At 43.6% G+C, this 17,372-nt stretch overlaps 1 protein-coding gene and 1 non-coding gene across 2 annotated transcripts in view; one reads left to right on the plus strand and one right to left on the minus strand.

Moving 5' to 3' along the window:
- The window catches only part of LOC126251850 (dopamine receptor 1), a 667,357-nt gene that overhangs the window by 456,895 nt on the left and 193,090 nt on the right, over positions 1-17,372 (minus strand). The window lies entirely within an intron of this gene.
- Trnas-cga (transfer RNA serine (anticodon CGA)) lies at positions 13,331-13,405 on the plus strand. Its single transcript has one exon. It is a non-coding gene; the product is annotated as a tRNA-Ser (tRNA).

Raw genomic sequence — 17,372 nt, forward strand, 5'->3', positions numbered from 1 at the left:
AGTGCTTCGGTAGCCTATCCAACCTGAATTAAATTTAATATTCACTTAAAATGTCAGTGTCATACTAAATTTTGATTATGTAAATAGTTCTTATGGCCCGTTGCTGCCATTTACTGCTTAAATTTATACTCTTTTGATCATTTTACTAAATTCTGCCAGCACTTGCTTTCCTTAGGCTTCTGTACTAAATTCTGCTGGCGGTGGTTACTCTACGGTGTGGTGCCAACAGTAGCTTTTATTAAGCTGCAACAGTAACTCTCGTTGGCAGTGATGCTTAATGCTGATGTCATTAATTTGTTTGTGTTAAAACTGCTGATTATTGCTTCAATAAAATAGCCACAGTAAATTATTCTGTGTTATGTTTTCTAGTATGTTCTTCCGCCAGTTGCCTTTTAGTACAGTCTCATTAATAAATTCTGATGGTAGATGGCGTTCTTATCAGATGTTTTTTAGGCTTGTCTCAGAGTTTTTATTGTTTGAAATCCTTTCACTAGTTTTGTAAGTAGGCTGTTTAGGTTTTTATATTGGTAACGCCATGTAGCGCTCTGTATGAAAATCACTGGCTGTGCTGTGTGCAGTCTGTGGCTGGGTGGCATTGTTGGAATAGTCCCTATTGTAGTGTTGGGCAGCTGGATGTTAACAGCGCATAGCGTTGCGCAGTTGGAAGTGAGCCGCCAGCAGTGGTGTATGTGGGGAGTGAGATGGCGGAGTTTTGAGAGTGGATGATATGGACGTGTGTCCATTCAGAAAGAGTAAATTTGTAATATTGGATATCATGAACTGGTATATAAATGATGACTGTGGAACATTATTAAGGTAAATACATTGTTTGTTCTCTATCAAAATCTTTCAGTTGCTAACTTTGCCTATCAGTAGTTAGTGCCTTCCGTAGTTTGAATCTTTTATTTAGCTGGCAGTAGTGGCGCTCGCCGTATTGCGGTAGTTCGAGTAATGAAGGTTTTTGTGACGTAAGTGATTCATGGAAGGTATAGGTTAATGTTAGTCAGGGCCATTCTTTTGTAGGGATTTTTGAAAGTCAGATTGCGTTGCGCTAAAAATATTGTGTGTCAGTTTAGTGTTGATCATAAAAAGTAAAGAGAGAAATGTCTGAGTACGTTCAGTTCTGCTCAGCTGTTTGAAAAGCAAATAACGCTAGAGGTTTATCAGCACAATCATTCATAAATTTTTCTAAGGAGACGTTTCAGTTGAAATAAAGTGATTTGTTTAAATTTCAATAAAACTTAATCTATCCAGAACCTTGCCACTCAACACAGCTCTCTATGCTTTCAATGACTTAGGTGAAAAGCACTTTAAACATTAAGCTACCCGAGTGCAATTCCATTTCAAACGTTGCTGAGTGAGCTAACAATGTGAACTGAGCTAGAAGTAATCCACGTCGTGATTGCCACTGACCCCTCTCAAGTGGTACGCAAGTATTGGCCAAGCAGCAGCTCTATAAGATCTAGGTGCTGCGGAACAAACAAGCGTTCTGAAAACAACGGCCGTGCTGTACAGTCGGCTTCCTGCAGGAAAAAATTACACTGCAGTACTGTTGTAGAGTCCGGGAAACATTTTAATTCCCAATTCGCAATAAGTTTACACTGATTACTAGTTTCGACCAGTTAAATAACCACCTTCAGATCACGTAATAGATGTCAGTGTCTACGTCGATTGCTGAAACAAGACACTTTTTCAGGATCATGTTGACAATTCTAAATTCAAAACTCGTAATTTCGGTGAACACGTATTAGATAGACTATACAGGGTGATCAGAAACAGTCTGAAAAGTTTGTGAGGCTGTTGTGGTGTAGGTTCTGCTGAGAAATAATTATTTAGATAAAAATTCGATACGTTGTGCTGTTTCCGAGTTAAGTAGCACTGAAGTTAGCCGGGCTATGGCGAGCGTTGATGCAAGCGGAGTGCCAGAGGCGGTGTCACCAAAAGTGTTTTTCGTTTGGTTTCCTAAAGTCGAAGAAGAGAGCGACACAAAAATTGGACATATCGCGGTAGCAAGGATAGAACTAAAACCAAAGGCTGAGTAGTCTCGTGCACCATCGTCTACGCTACGAGAACAACTGACACTAATTCTATCTGGAAGGCCTCTTGAATTTGCGCAACGGCCTGATGGGCTAACTTCAATGCACATTAACTCGGAAACGGCACAACGTAGGCTGTCGCATTATTTCTTAATAGTTATTTCTCAGCACAAACTACACTGCAACACCCTTATGAGCTTTTCAGTGTGTTTCCGACCACCCCATTTTCATATAATTTACGCATGCCGTTTTTGAGTTTGGAACTGTAAGCATGCTTGTGACAAAGCGCCTTCCGTCAGTAATCGATGTAGACGCTACTTTGTATTACGCGATCTGAAGGTAGCCATTTAACCGATCATAATATGTAATTGATGTATCCTTCTCTGCGATTTTGGTGAGTAAAATTTTCCTAAGGAATACTACGACACCTCTACAAAAAACATCAGGTAACTGTTACACTGCGAATTTAAGTTTTACTGTTGTCCGCCAATCCCTTTATCGAAAAAGGAGAAGCAGTCTTTCGTCAACAACGTGAGTTTTTACTGTGGACAGTACTGTGACTACCCAGGTTGGACACCAGCTGACCACGCCCAGAAAACGGAAGTTTTGCTGCTTTGAAGTAGATAGATTCAATCAAGCGAAAAACTTATTTTTCTTTAGTATGTTCTATCTAATGTTATAAAAGGACGGGGCCTAATGCCCAAAAGGATTTAACTCCACTGGGTAACAATTTCTTATTTTTATAAATCATTGTACACTTAACCAGAAATCATGTTTAATATTGTGTGGTAGTGCCGATGCCCAGAGGAAGAGTGTACATAATCTCCATTTTATTTTATTTTAAGTGCCCATTCTGATAAGTAGTTTCTATACTGCTTTGTGTTGAAGGAGAAGCCCGCATCTCGTGGCCGTGCGGTAGCGTTCTCGCTTCCCACGCCCGGGTTCCCGGGTTCGATTCCCGGCGGGGTCAGGGATTTTCTCTGCCTCGTGATGGCTGGGTGTTGTGTGATGTCCTTAGGTTAGTTAGGTTTAAGTAGTTCTAAGTTCTAGGGGACTGATGACCATAGATGTTAAGTCCCATGGTGCTCAGAGCCATTTGAAGGAGGATATAAGTTTAGCTGCGTGTTGGGACGTATTTCTCCTCTGCCTTGGTGAGGGACTGGGAATGTCTGCTTGTTTTCATGGCACAATGGCAGGATGGACGCATTAACAAAATGCAGGAACGAACAACGCCATATTCGTGTGTGGCCTACGTGACTGGTATAAAGTGCGCAGATGCAGAAACGGTTATTCCTGCCAAATTTTTAAGTGAGGCGTTTCATTGGGTCTTTGGATTTCTCGAGAGAAACTTCTCGGAGCATATGGTAGCTTTCTCTCTGCATAAGAGCGCCAAAAGGATGTATTCCTGCCTGCTCTGCTCACGATCTGAGAGGTTTACACAGTCACGCATAGAAACAATTGGGAGCTGGCCGGTTAGGGTTGCAGAAAACGCGGACATGGAGCCGACTTTTTCGCTGGCGAGAAGCCAGATAGCTTTGGGGTCTCGGAGAAAGCGTTTCAGTTATCCATGGGCTCTCGGAGATTGCAGTGATAGCTGTGTTAGCGTATATAGTTCGATGAGATTGTACTGGGGGAGCAATGGAGATTACGAGGAATAACTTTGTTACAGAATACCGTCAGACAGCAGTGGGAAACAATGGGGAGTAATTTCGTTGCTGAGAGTAGCAGATAGACATTGTACGCTGTATAAATAAATCTTTCTCGGATTCAGCAGACAGATGATGACAAATGTTGGTGTTGTGCGGAGCTGTTTCAGTCTGAAAGATGAAATGACAAGAAACATGTAACTGTAAGCAGTTACGTGGTTAGCGAGGAATTTTAGGCCCCGGTGTAATGAATATGTTCTTCATACATCGGCTTTGCACTCCGGGAGATTACGTATACACTGAGTAAATTTAGAGTCATTCTGTCAGCTAGCTAAGCGTCTGATTTGCTCTTACCGAAAACTAAGGTCCCGGAATCGTCCATCCTGCTGTTATCTACCAAATCTATATTTATCGGTGATTTAACCAATCATACCACGATTAAATCTTACATACTCTGTGCCAGTTACTGCTAAACACTATCTTGTATGAGGGACAACTCCAGCCATAAGTAGACATTCTGAATAACAACCGATTGACTGTCCTTGAAAATAATTTAATTAACGGCCGGTTTCGTAAACTGGAAGCCACATCGAGCTAAATATGGTGAATCAGGATATTAAAGTTGCAACAGGAATGGGACCGGACAACCTGATGATGTGACTTCTACTCTACGAAACCGGTCGATAAATAATTTACAAGAGCAGTCAAGCTGTTATTATTTAAAATTTTCTGCTAAAGTATGAGTGCTCTCAGTCAATTTCTGTCAATTTCTATAATTGTTTTAACTGAACACGCATCATGCTTGCATGGCTAACATATCGCTCGAATACAGCATCCATTACCTTATGACACAGGGTCCGTTACACGCTGACCTGTCTTCCCCTCGGATTTGACTCTGCTACGAATTCGTATGGGACAATAACGTGCAATAACTTCCTGCAATTCTATAGTTCATTCCAATGTCAGTTATTCTACAGAATGTCAATAAATATCATAGCTTACAATTCTCCTTTCTAAGCTAGCAGTTTCCGAGTCACAATATCATCATAGTCGGTAGTATAAATCACAAAGGTACAAATTACATGCAGTGATCGCATAGTCGTTTCCATGATGCTCGGCTTTACCATCGCAGAGTTATTGTGTTCTCTTAAATTAGGGGCTTAAATGATTCATTTCGTACAGAGCCCGGTATGGTCACTGCACTTATTGTTGATGATCAGTTGAAAACTGAGAAAGGTGGGATATCTGGTGAGAGAAGTTCTTGTAGTAAAGGAACAATCAGCTGTTACTAAGTCACAAATCTTGATCAGTGATGAGCTGCAAATATCCATTACACGTAGCTCCCTTTGAAATTTTCGCTCGGAAGCTGTTTCTGATGGACCTCCATTCACTGACGGCAGCACCCCAATCCTGGTTTGAATTTCGCGGTCCCTGGCAACGAATGACACTGGTATGTGATTCCTGTTGGATTCGTATTTTTACGATCACTGTTATTACGTCGTGTTACATGAATGCGATTGGTACATCAACCATCTAGACATGTTGGACAATACGTGTTGATATTATGTTGACAGCTAAGTTTGTATAGTTTCTTCATAAGTTTAATAAACACAACAGATACACGTAATAGAGACTTTATTCATCAGTAATATACTCTCCTTCACGATTTAGAACAGTCTAACAACGGTGGAACAACTTTTCGTTATCGCGACTGTAGAAATTGTGTGGTTCTGAGACGAAGACCTTGTAGAGCCATTTTCGAAGCGCTTTTCATCCGGAAAGGAAAGTCCTTGAATGTTGTTCGATAGATGGCGGGAAAGATAAAAATCTGAGGACGCAACATCAGGTGAATAAGGTAGGTGTGGAATGTAGGTGTGGAATGACTTACCAACCCAACTTCTGTACAGAGTTTTTCGTCAGTCTAGCAGAATGCGAGCAGGCGTTATCGTGGAGTTGCATCACTTCACGCAGTATTTATGGTCGTTGTCCTTGGACTGCGTATGCAAGACGTCTCAGTTGTGGACAATAAATGTCATCTGTGATGGTGAAACCTCGGGGAAGCAGTTCGCAGTACACCACACTCTCGTTGTTCCACCAGATGCACAATGTAATGTTTTGTGGATGCGCGTAGGACTTTGTAGTGTTGGGCTCTACCATTTCTTTCCTTTCGTTTCCTTTCCTTTCCTTTCCTTATGTTAGCATAAAGACGCCATTTCTCGTCGTCAGTAGCGATACAGGATAGGAATTGTCGATGTTTTTCATGAAACCAATCGACAAGCACAAATGCACATGTGGCCACCCACTCATTTTTGTGAATTTGGCTTAGAGCATGCGGTACCCATACACCTGATTTTTGAACATCTCCCACAGCATGAAAGTGTCGCACGATGGGGGTCTGATCACAGTTCATCACATCTGTCAGTTCTGGAGGACACTGACGTGTTTCATCGTGTAGAAATGCTTTTGAACGATCTTCATCAGATCCCGAAGGTCTTCCTGAACGCTAGTAATTAAACAAGTGTAATTTTTATTAAATTTTTAAGTGAGGCGTTTCATTGGGTCTTTGGATTTCTCGAGAGAAACTTCTCGGAGCATATGGTAGCTTTCTCTCTGCATAAGAGCGCCAAAAGGATGTATTCCTGCCTGCTCTGCTCACGATCTGAGAGGTTTACACAGTCACGCATAGAAACAATTGGGAGCTGGCCGGTTAGGGTTGCAGAAAACGCGGACATGGAGCCGACTTTTTCGCTGGCGAGAAGCCAGATAGCTTTGGGGTCTCGGAGAAAGCGTTTCAGTTATCCATGGGCTCTCGGAGATTGCAGTGATAGCTGTGTTAGCGTATAAAGTTCGATGAGATTGTACTGGGGGAACAATGGAGATTTCTCGACGTATTTTGTGCAATGGCATTATCACCAAGGACAGCGCAAATGTTTCTGGCTACCTCCGCTGCTGTCACCACTCTACTGAACTTACACAGGACTGGATGTCGACAAATTTCGAAGTTTGGCATTCCATTTTCTAGTGTCCACAGTTCTACTTAATGTTTCCAAATGACAAAATGACAGTGAGTTAAGTCAAGTAGCAGCAGTGAACTACAAGTAAAAAATTACAATCGGTAAATAACCCCATAGCAACCGGAATACTAACATGCAAAACAAAAACGCTACGAACTTATGCACCGTCCTAATACATCAGACAATGAGCTTGAGAGCAGGTCTCCACAAAAAATGGTTCAAATGGCTCTGAGCACTATGGGACTTAACATCTATGGTCATCAGTCCCCTAGAACTTAGAACTACTTAAACCTAACTAACCTAAGGACAGCACACAACACCTAGCCATCACGAGGCAGAGAAAATCCCTGACCCCGCCGGGAATCGAACCCGGGAACCCGGGCGTGGGAAGCGAGAACGCTACCGCACGACCACGACATGCGGGCCAGGTCTCCACATTGACCCATTTGACTTCGCTGATTTCATATAACTGATTGGAAAAAGCACATCACTTCAAGCTCATGAGTCATTCACCTAGTAATAGCTCTAAGCTATCTATGGCATTGAGACCATTGACCCTGAGTGCAGTCATATTATCCTCCGCCGAATTCATCAGCGTAAGACCCCAGCTGAACTTTACAATGAAAATAAACTTTTATAACACTTTTACTGCGGCGAAGGATATATGCTATGTAAGTTCCGTAAGAGTTTCATTAAGCTACGAACTAATGAGTCAATCAGACAATAGGTCTACATATTTATAACAACCTTTAATTATAGAATGGTGAAGCAATTTTCAATGATTTGGAGGTCGTACCTGCAAATCTTTCTTAGAAAAGAAAGCTAACAATCCACAGCGAGGAGAGACACTTATCATTCTTCTTCCTAGAGACACTTCCTTAGTCCCCATGCTGCACACACATTTAAAATGAAGTTAAAATGTACGCAATATATTTACCTTTCCAGAATTAAATTTTCACTCTGCAGCGGAGTGTGCCCTGATATGAAACTTCCTGACAGATTGAAACTGTGAGCCGAACAGAGAATCTTTCGCGCTTATTGAATGAACCTGTCACTAAACGTGCTGCCATTCTTTCGATCTCCTCTATTTACCCCATTTTATTCGAGTATTGGTTCCAACGTGTGTTTTGTAAACCAATTCCTTTGTTGATAGACTTCTTTACCTGAATATTCTTCTAATTATTTTCAGTCTGTCATCTACCTTACCCATGATTAATTCCATATGGTCGTTCCACTTCAAATCGCTCTGTACACATACTGTAAGATATTTGATTGTAGTAAGTGCTTCTAGTGATTGGTCTGCAATTGTGTAATCATACATCAAACTGTCTCTTTGTCGATGTATAAGCAGTACGTTACACTTGTTTATGCTGAAGGTCAATTCCTTCTCCCTGCACCAAGTGTCGAATCTGTGCAGGTCTTGCTACATTTCGCTACAATTTTCTATTGTTGCAAAATCTGTCTATACAAGACCATCACCCGAAAAGCCTCATGGAACTTCTGACATTATATACTGCATCATTTTTATATATTGTGGAAAGTGAAGTTACCATAACACTCCCTTGTGGCGCGTCCGAAGTCACTTTTACACCTGAAGACTTCTCGCCGTTGAAAATGACATGTTGTGTTCTGTTTCCTAGAACCTCTTCAGTCCAATGACACATTTGTTCTAATATTCCGTACGCTAGTATTTTGCTTATTAGGCAGCAGAATGGAACTTTATCGAAGGCCCCACGGAAGACAAGCAACACGGCATCTACCTGGACACTGGTATCTACTAATTTCTAGGTCTCAAGGACGAACAGATCGAGCTGGCTTTCACACTATCGTTGTTTTATGAACCCATGTTGATGCCTACGAAGTAGATTTTCGGTCTCCAGAAATGTCACAATTCGCGAGCGTAAGGTATCTTCAAAAATTCTAAAAGAGATTGATATAAGAGATGTAGGCCTATAGTTTTGTGCGTATGTTCTACGACCCTTCTTAAGAACGCTAGTAATTAAACAAGTGTAATTTTTATTAAATTACGAATCTCTATTACTTTCTTACGAAACAGTGCTCTTTTAAAAATAATTCGGTTTTCTGACCGAACAAGAAATGAATACATTTGTTTACAGCCCTCAGGAGGTAACTACCCCAAGTTGGGAACCACTGCTCTACAGCACCCCAGAGAAACCAGTGCGACTTATAAGTGGGCGTGCTGAAAAGTAATGAATCGGAATTTTTTATGTGAAAACTCTTCAAGCGTTTTAAATAAAATAAACATTATTAACATTGTACGTCTCTTTTTTCTTCATGTCTACATGTTTATTTCTCAATATAATCACCTTGGTGACGAACACATTTCTCCCACGAGAAACCATTTTGTTGATACTATGAGTGTCAATTGTTTGACTATGTTGACGGAGACACTACCTTACCTCTGCTTCCCGGCTTCATGACTATCAAAGTGAAGGCCTTGAAGGTGTTCCTTAACTCCTGGCCACAAATAAAAATTGGGTGGGGCCAAGTCGGGACTGCGTGGAGGATCATTGATTACAGTGAATCCAAAACGTCAGATTCTTGTAGATGTCGTAGCCCTCGTGTTTGGTCTAGCATTGTCATGCTGAAGGGCAGGGTCTTCATTGTGTGTACGAACTCTTCCAGTTCGAAGCTCGGTTACAGCGAGCTGCCTCTCACGCACCGACGTCGTTACGTTACACACCGCCATGTCACAGACTACTATTCGGAGCCCTCTAGTGTCAGAGGGACGAAAATATGTAGACAAGAAGGATAAAGATGTGCACTGTTAATAACGTTTGTTTTATTTAAAAAGCTTTAAGAATTTTTATATAAAAATTTAGGAGGAATTACTTTTCAGCATGCCCTCATTTTTTGCCCTGTGAGCGTAAGTTGGCTAATCATTACAAATTTTTGGCATAAAAGGGGTAGTAAATATTTGTTTACGTATGTTAAATTTTAACTGTGAATAGATCACTGTTTTACTCTTTGTATGATAAAGTTACATTGCTTCAAGGTGTATTCTGCATCATTGTAAATAGTAAAATTTAAATCTTAAAACAACAGAAAGGTTAAAAATTTATGGAGCAGGTCGTAAATACAGCTACCTTAATTATGGTAAACTTTCATACAGTTATCCACAATACGGATGATTACATTTACTGGCTGCACCAGTAGCTGCTACATGCATTGCTCACAGCGGAATTGTTTGCAACAAGCAGTCCCCACACAAATTTCGTTAAACCACACCACCTGATGGATTCCTTTTTCTTTACAGATCTATGGTCGTGATGATGTTGCAGAAACCACAAGGTACGTATTCTTCCTCTGACTCGGCTTCAGGTGATAATGAAGATGAATTCTCTTTTGGATGTGCAGATTTGTGCTGAATGTCAAGTGCATTCTTTGGGAATTTTCTAAATGCAATTTTCCTTCCCTCTTGTAATATTCAGATGTACTGGTGAAATAAGACGGCAGCTTCAACTTTCGTCTGTGGTACCGGTGGTTTTCATTGGAGTTGAGAAAATACAAGAAAATGATGAAGATGTTGCTGCTGATGTCTGACTTTCCGATTTTATTGGAATATTACGAGGAGCTGCAGGGCCTGTGTTTATTTCTGATTCTTTAGTAACGCAACGAAACGTCGAAAATTTTACCGAAAAGAAACTTTGTAATGGAGACTGAGGTATTATTGTGTTGGATTAGTGTATATGAATACGGTAATGAAGAAGAAGTAATACAGGGTCTATTCGGAGAGTAAGGTCCGATCGGTCACGAAATGGAAACCACCTTGAAAATCAAAAGTGTTTTCTTTGCAACAGGTAGCTACACGTTCCTGGTCTTCTCTACATATTTGTTGCTCTGAATTAGACACTCGTCGTAGCATTGTACCAACTTTAAAATACCCTTTTGTATGTTCATCTTTCTGATTGGATACCCTCGTCATAGAAAGCAGCCGTGTGTGCTTTCCGCCAATTTTCTACACTGGATTACAGCTCGTTATCTTTGCGAAAATGCTGTCTTCGTAGCCAGAGGTTCATCTGAGCATAGATAAAATTCACTGGAGAGCCAATTACTGGCTGTACTGTGAGCGATCAAACACGTCCCTTCGAAAACGTTGCAGAAGGATCTTCATTTACCCTGCACTGTGTCATGAAGAAGCAAATGCGAGCTGCATGGCATCAGGCGAAATTTCCCTCCAGTCCTTCATACTGGGCAGGTGACATTATTTTTTAAGCAGATTTACGAGATCAGTGTCTACTCCGAACTGAAAAGAGCGACGTGATGCAGTCGACGGGCGTAATAGAGACACTGCCAAACACATCTGTGCAAAGGTGCAATGGATTTTCACCATGACTTCGATTTCAAGCACCATCGAACCTTACTTTTCGAATTCGATTCAGAAAGCCCCACGAAGACTAATTCACGTAGCTCCATTCCCTTACCATTTTTTTGCTCAATATTACACCAGATGTGGCTAATTGCCGGCCGGAGTGACCGAGCGGTTCTAGGCGCTACAGTCTGGAACCGCGCGACTGTTGCAGTCGCAGGTTCGAATCCTGCCTCGGGCATGGATGTGTGTGATGTCCTTAGATTAGTTAGGTTTAAGTAGTTCTAAGTTCTAGGGGACTGATGACCTCAGAAGTTGAGTCCCATAGTGCTCAGAGCCATTTGAACCATTTTTTGTAGCTAATTGTTGTGTTGACCGACCTCTTGACTCCTAGAGTACTGGTAACAGCAAGATTTTATGACTCATGTATTTCAACAATGGTCTGATTTTAAAAAGATTTAATATTGCTTGGCTGATAAATGTAAGCAACACTGTAGTACGTCTATTATCCCCTTCTGGATGAATTCGTCTGGGATAAATGCATTAAGGTGACAAAAATCATGGCACACCACCTAATATCGCGTCGGACCCCGTTTTGCCCGGAGTAGTGCAACAACTCGACGTGGCAGGGACTCAACAAGACATTGGAAGACTCCTGCAGACATACTGAGGCAAGTTGCCTGCATGGCCGCTTATAAATGTTAAAGTGTTACCGGTACAGAACCTCTCGATTATGTCCCATAAATGTTCGATGGTATTGATGTCGGCCGATCTGGATAGCCAAATCATTCACCCGAATTGTCCAGAATGTTCTTCAAACCAATAGGGAACAAATGTGACCCAGTGACATAGAGCATCGTCATCCATAAAAATTCCAACGTTGTCGGCTGGAGATCGTCTCCAAGCAGCCGAACATAGACATTTCCAGTCAATGATGGGTTCAGTAGGACCGGATGACCCAGTCGATTACATATAAACACAGCCACCACCGGCTTGCACAGTGTCAGACTGACAACTTTGGACCATGGTGTTGTGTCGTCTGCTTCACACTCGAACCCTACCATCAGCTCATACCAGCTGAAATCGGTACTCATCCGTGCAGGCTGGGGTTTTCAGTCGTCTAGAGCTCTATCGATATGTTGCCGAACGCAGGAGAAGCGCTGCAGGCGATGTCGTGCTGTTACCAAAGACACCCACACCCGCGTCGGTCTTTTTCTGCCATCGCCCATTAACGTCAAATTTCGCTTCACTGTCCTAACGGAAACGTTCGTTGCATTGCCCTACAATGATTTCTGCTGCTGTTTCACGCAGTGTTTCTTGTCTGTCAGCACTGACACCGCTACGCAAACGCCGCTGCTCGCGGTCGTCAAGTAAAGACTGCCGGCCAGTCTGCTGCCTGTGTTGAGAAATTATCCCTGAAATTCTTGTCAGACTCTTGATACTGTGGATTTCGGAATACTCAAGTTCCTAAACTTTTCCCAAACTGAATGCCTCTAGCTCCAACTATTATTCCGTGTTCAAAGCGTGTCGATTCTCGTAGTGCGGCTATAATCACGTCGAATCCTTTTCACATGGGTCACATGAGTGCAAAACAAAGCTCCGACAGTGCATTGTCTTTTTATACCTCGTACACGCGGTACTAGCGCTATACGTATATGTGCATAACGCTGTCTCATTACTTTTCGTCACCTGAGTCACGCTAAAGATTCTTGCCGCTCGTGCTCGACGTGTCTAGCAATGTTCTTGTAACTTAATGGCGTCCGAGCTGTGTTCAGGGGCTGTGTAATAAAATATATGCTTATTTATATCCACATAGCCCCATTATTCACAAAGCCCCATCCTACACCACAGTAACGCCAGCTGTAAGATACCTCCACAGACATCCGTATGTTTGCAGGTGGCGATAGTCACCCGCCAAATAATTGTTAAAATTCATGGTGAAACCTGCAGCTGTCATTTATTTTGCAAATTTCGCTTCTAATTTCGGTCAATGACCATTATCAAGCTTTCCATAATGATATTTTCACTCTGCAGCGGAGTGTCCGCTGATATCAAACTTCCTGGCAGATTAAAACTGTCTGCCGGACCGGGACTCGAACTCGGGACCTTTGCCTTTCGCGGGTAAGTGCTCCACCAACTTAGCTACCCAAGCACGACTCACGCCCCGTCCTCACAGCTTCACTTCTGTCAGTACCTCGTCTCCTACCTTCCAAACTTTACAGAGCAGGAGAGCTTCTTTAAAGTTTGGAAGGTAGGAGACGAGGTACTGGCAGAAGTGAAGCTGTGAGGACGGGGCGTGAGTTGTGCTTGGGTAGCTCAGTTGGTAGAGCACTTGCCCGCGAAAGGCAAAGGTCCCGAGTTCGAGTCTCGGTCCGGCAGACAGTTTTAATCTGCCTGGAAGTTTCATTATCAAGCTTATCTAGCATAAACGGTTGCGCCTGCTTAAATTGATAATCATCATTGGCTGACACTAGTAGCGAAGTGTCCAATATAAATGACAACCGAAGTTTTCACCTTGAATTTTAACAACCTCCACAGATGTCAGTAGGAATGTATTTTCCCTGTGGCTCACCGCACGAGACAGCGGCGACGCGCCCAACGCATCTCACAGGAGCCGACAGCGCCACCGGGATTGTCGGCTGCACGGCACGTGTCGAGGCGTCCCGTGTCGCCGCGTCCTGTCCGAATGGCGGACAAGCGAGGGGAGCTGCCGGCCGCCAGGAAGCAATTAAAGCGGCAATCGATCGCTTCTGGCAGCGCTGGACGAGCCCGCCGCGGCTCTGCCAGCCCGCCAAGAGCGCGGCCGCTGGCGCCGCTGACACCTGTCGCGCTCTCTGCCCTCATGTCCTTTCAGCCCGCCCAGCGCTAACGTAACACCCACGTCGGTACCTCTTATCATACACACTGAGGTGCCAAACGTCACGGGATACGGATCTGCCCATATACAGATGGCTGTTGTATCGCATACAGGAGGTATAAAAGAGCAGTACACTGACGTAACTGTCATTTGGACTTAGGTGATTCACGTGAAAGGTTCTCCGATGTGATTATAGCCAGCCGGCCGGTGTGGCCTAGCGGTTCTAGGCGCTTCAGTCCGGAGCCGCGCTGCTACTACGGTCGCAGGTTCGAATCCTGCCTCGAGCATCGATGTGTGTGATGTCCTTAAGTTAGTTAGGTTTAAGAAGTTCTAAGTCTAGGGGACTGATGATGTCAGATGTTAAGTTGAGGTTCTTGTGGAGGAGGAGACCAGACTGTGAGGTCATCGGTCTGAACGGATTAGGGAAGGACGGGGAATGTAGTCGGCCGTGCCCTTTCAAAGGAACCATCCCGGCATTTGCCTGGAGCGATTTAGGGAAATCACGGAAAACCTAAATCAGGATGGCCGGACGCGGGAGTGAACCGTCGTCCTCCCGAATGCGAGTCCAGTGTGTCAGATGTTAAGTCCCGTAGTGCTTAGACCCATTTGAACCATTCGATTATAGCCGCACGATAGAAATTAACAGGCTTTCAACGCGGAATGGTACTTGGAGCTACATTCACGGGACATTCCATTTCGAAATTCATTAGTGAATTCAATATTCAGAGATCCACAGCGTCAAGAGTGTGCCGAGAACACCAAATTTCATGCATTAGCTCCCGCCACGGACAACGTAGTGGCCGACGCCCATCATCTGAGGACCGAGAGCTGCGGCGTTTGCGCGGAGTGGCCAGTGCTAACAGACATGCAACACTGCCTGAAATTAGAGTAGAAATCAATGTGGGACGCACGAGGAACGTATCCATTAGGACAGAGCGGCGCTATTTGGGATTAATGGGCTACGGCAGAAGACGACCATGCAAGTGCTTTTGCTAACAGCACGACATCGCCAGGAGCGCCTCTCGTAGGCTCGTGACCGTATCGATTGGACCTCTGACGACTGGAAAACCGTGGCCTGATCGGATGAATCCCGATGTCAGTTGGAAAGTGTTGATGGTAGGGTTCGAGTGTGGTGCAGACCTCACGAAGACATGGATCCAAGTTGTCAACAAGGCACTGAGCAAGCTGGTAGTGCATCCACAATGGTATCGGATGGGTTTACAAACAATCGACTGGATCATATGGTCCTATTAAACCCATTTACTGCAAATGATCATGCTCGGTCTTCATGTGTTTCACGTCCCCAAACAATTTCAATTGATGGCAATGCGCCACCTCACAGGTGCACAATTGTTCGTGTTGGCTTAAAAAACATTCTCAAGAATTCTAACGTTTTATTTGACTAACCAGATCGCGCAACATGAATTCTATCGAACGTCTACGGGACATAATTAAGAGGTCAATTCGTGCACAATGTTCTCTACCACAACCCTTTCATAATTATGGAGGGCAGTACGGCTCACTTTGTCTCCAGGAGCCTCTAACGACTTGCTGGGTACATGCCACGTCGAGATGCTGTACTTTATTTTCTAAGTTATCACTCTTCTGACTGGTTTGATTCAGCCTGCCACGAATTTCCTTCCTTGGTCAACCTCTTCATTTCAGATTAGCACTCAGCTTACGTCCTCAATTATTTGCTGTCTTCCTCCACAGTTTTTGTCCTCTACAGCCACCTCTAGTGCCATGGACGTCATTCCCTCATATCTTAACAGATATCCTATCGCCCTGTCCCTTCTCCTTGTCATTGTTTGTTCTGCGCAGAACCTCCTCATTTTGTTAGTCCACCTAATTTTCAACATTCCTCTGCAGCACCACATTTCAAATGCTCCCATTCTCTGCTGTTCCGGTTTTCCCACAGTCCATGTTTGACTACCATACAACGCTGTGCTCCTAACGTACATTCTCAGAAAATTCTTCCTCAGATTAAGGCCTGTGTTTGATACAAGCAGACTTCTCATGGCCAGGAATGCCCTTTTTTGCCAGTGCTAGTCTGCTTTTCATGAACTTCTTGCTCCAGCCGCCATTAGTTATTTTAATGCCTAGGTAACAGAATTCCTTAACTTCGTCTACTTCGTGACCATCAATCCTGATGTTAAATTTCTCGTTGTTCTCATTTCTGCTACTTCTCATTACGTTCGTCTTTCTTCGAGTTACTCTGTCAGTATTCTCTAATCATTAGACTGTCACTCCATTTAGCAGATCATGTAATTCTTTTTCACTTTTACTCACGATAGCAGTGTCATCAACGAATCGTAGTTTTGATATCCTTTCACCTTGAATTTTATTCCCACTCCTGAATCTTCCTTTTATTTCCATAATTGCTTCTTCGATGTACAGATTGAACAATAGGGGCGAAAGACTACATCCTTGCCTTGCACCCTCTTTAACCCGAGCACTTCATTCTAGGATACTGCACGAGGCCATGCAAAAGGAGGTCCGACGGGATATTACGAAGTATCCCAAAACTTTTATAACTTGTGTCCAAGCCGTAAAGCCGGAACTAACTTTCCCATGATGAGTCACTGCCTACACACCTACAGAAGTCTTGCATCACCCCGATACGTCATGCAGGCGCGTTACTATTGTGCCCATTACTGTACCTGTCGGAAGGTTCCGCCCCCCCCCCCCCCCACACCCCCGACGTTCTATTTAAACGTACACATAGCTACCATGAACGCTGAGTACAGATAGACCGAGCGAAGTAGCGCAGTCATTAGTGGACTCGCATTGTGGAGTGTGTCAGTTCAAACCCGCTTCCGGCCATCCTGATTTAGATTTTCTGTGATTTCCCTAAATGCTTCCTTTGGAAGGGCACTGCCCACTTCCTTCCCCATCGTTCCCTAATCCGATGGAACCGTTCACCTCGTTGTATGGTCCCCTCCCCCAAGTCAACCAGCCAAACAACCAACGTACAGGTAGAAGGCCATACTCTAATGTACTGGAGCAGTTAAGTTGAAAGTAAAGCGTTAGAGACGTCTGTGGAACTTCAGAGCGAACATCCATTATGCCTCGACCGACAGTCCCGTTCAGTGAGCGGATCTGAATCATCACGTCACTCACAGAAGGATTGTCAACTAGGGAACTTGCTCGACTTGTGCACCGAAGTTAAAGTGACGCGGTATGGACATGTAGTCAATTCCAACAGACAGTGTGGAGGATTTACAACACATAGGCCGTCCACGTTTCATAGATGCACAGGATGTCAATATGTAGGACGTTTGAATGAAATCAACATTGGGCTCAGTGCTCCAGAATTGAATTCGGCGTTCGAAGAGACTACAAGACGTCTACCATCGCTTCAGTCTATTAGGAGACGATTGAATGACGCGAATCTCCATTCCCGACGACCATCGGCGGGCACCATATCGTGCTCCACAACACCATGGACTCCGTTAGAGACGCTCAATAAATAATTCAGAACTGACGCTC

This window comes from Schistocerca nitens, chromosome 4 (genome assembly GCF_023898315.1).
Source record: "Schistocerca nitens isolate TAMUIC-IGC-003100 chromosome 4, iqSchNite1.1, whole genome shotgun sequence".
Lineage (NCBI taxonomy): Eukaryota > Metazoa > Arthropoda > Insecta > Orthoptera > Acrididae > Schistocerca > Schistocerca nitens.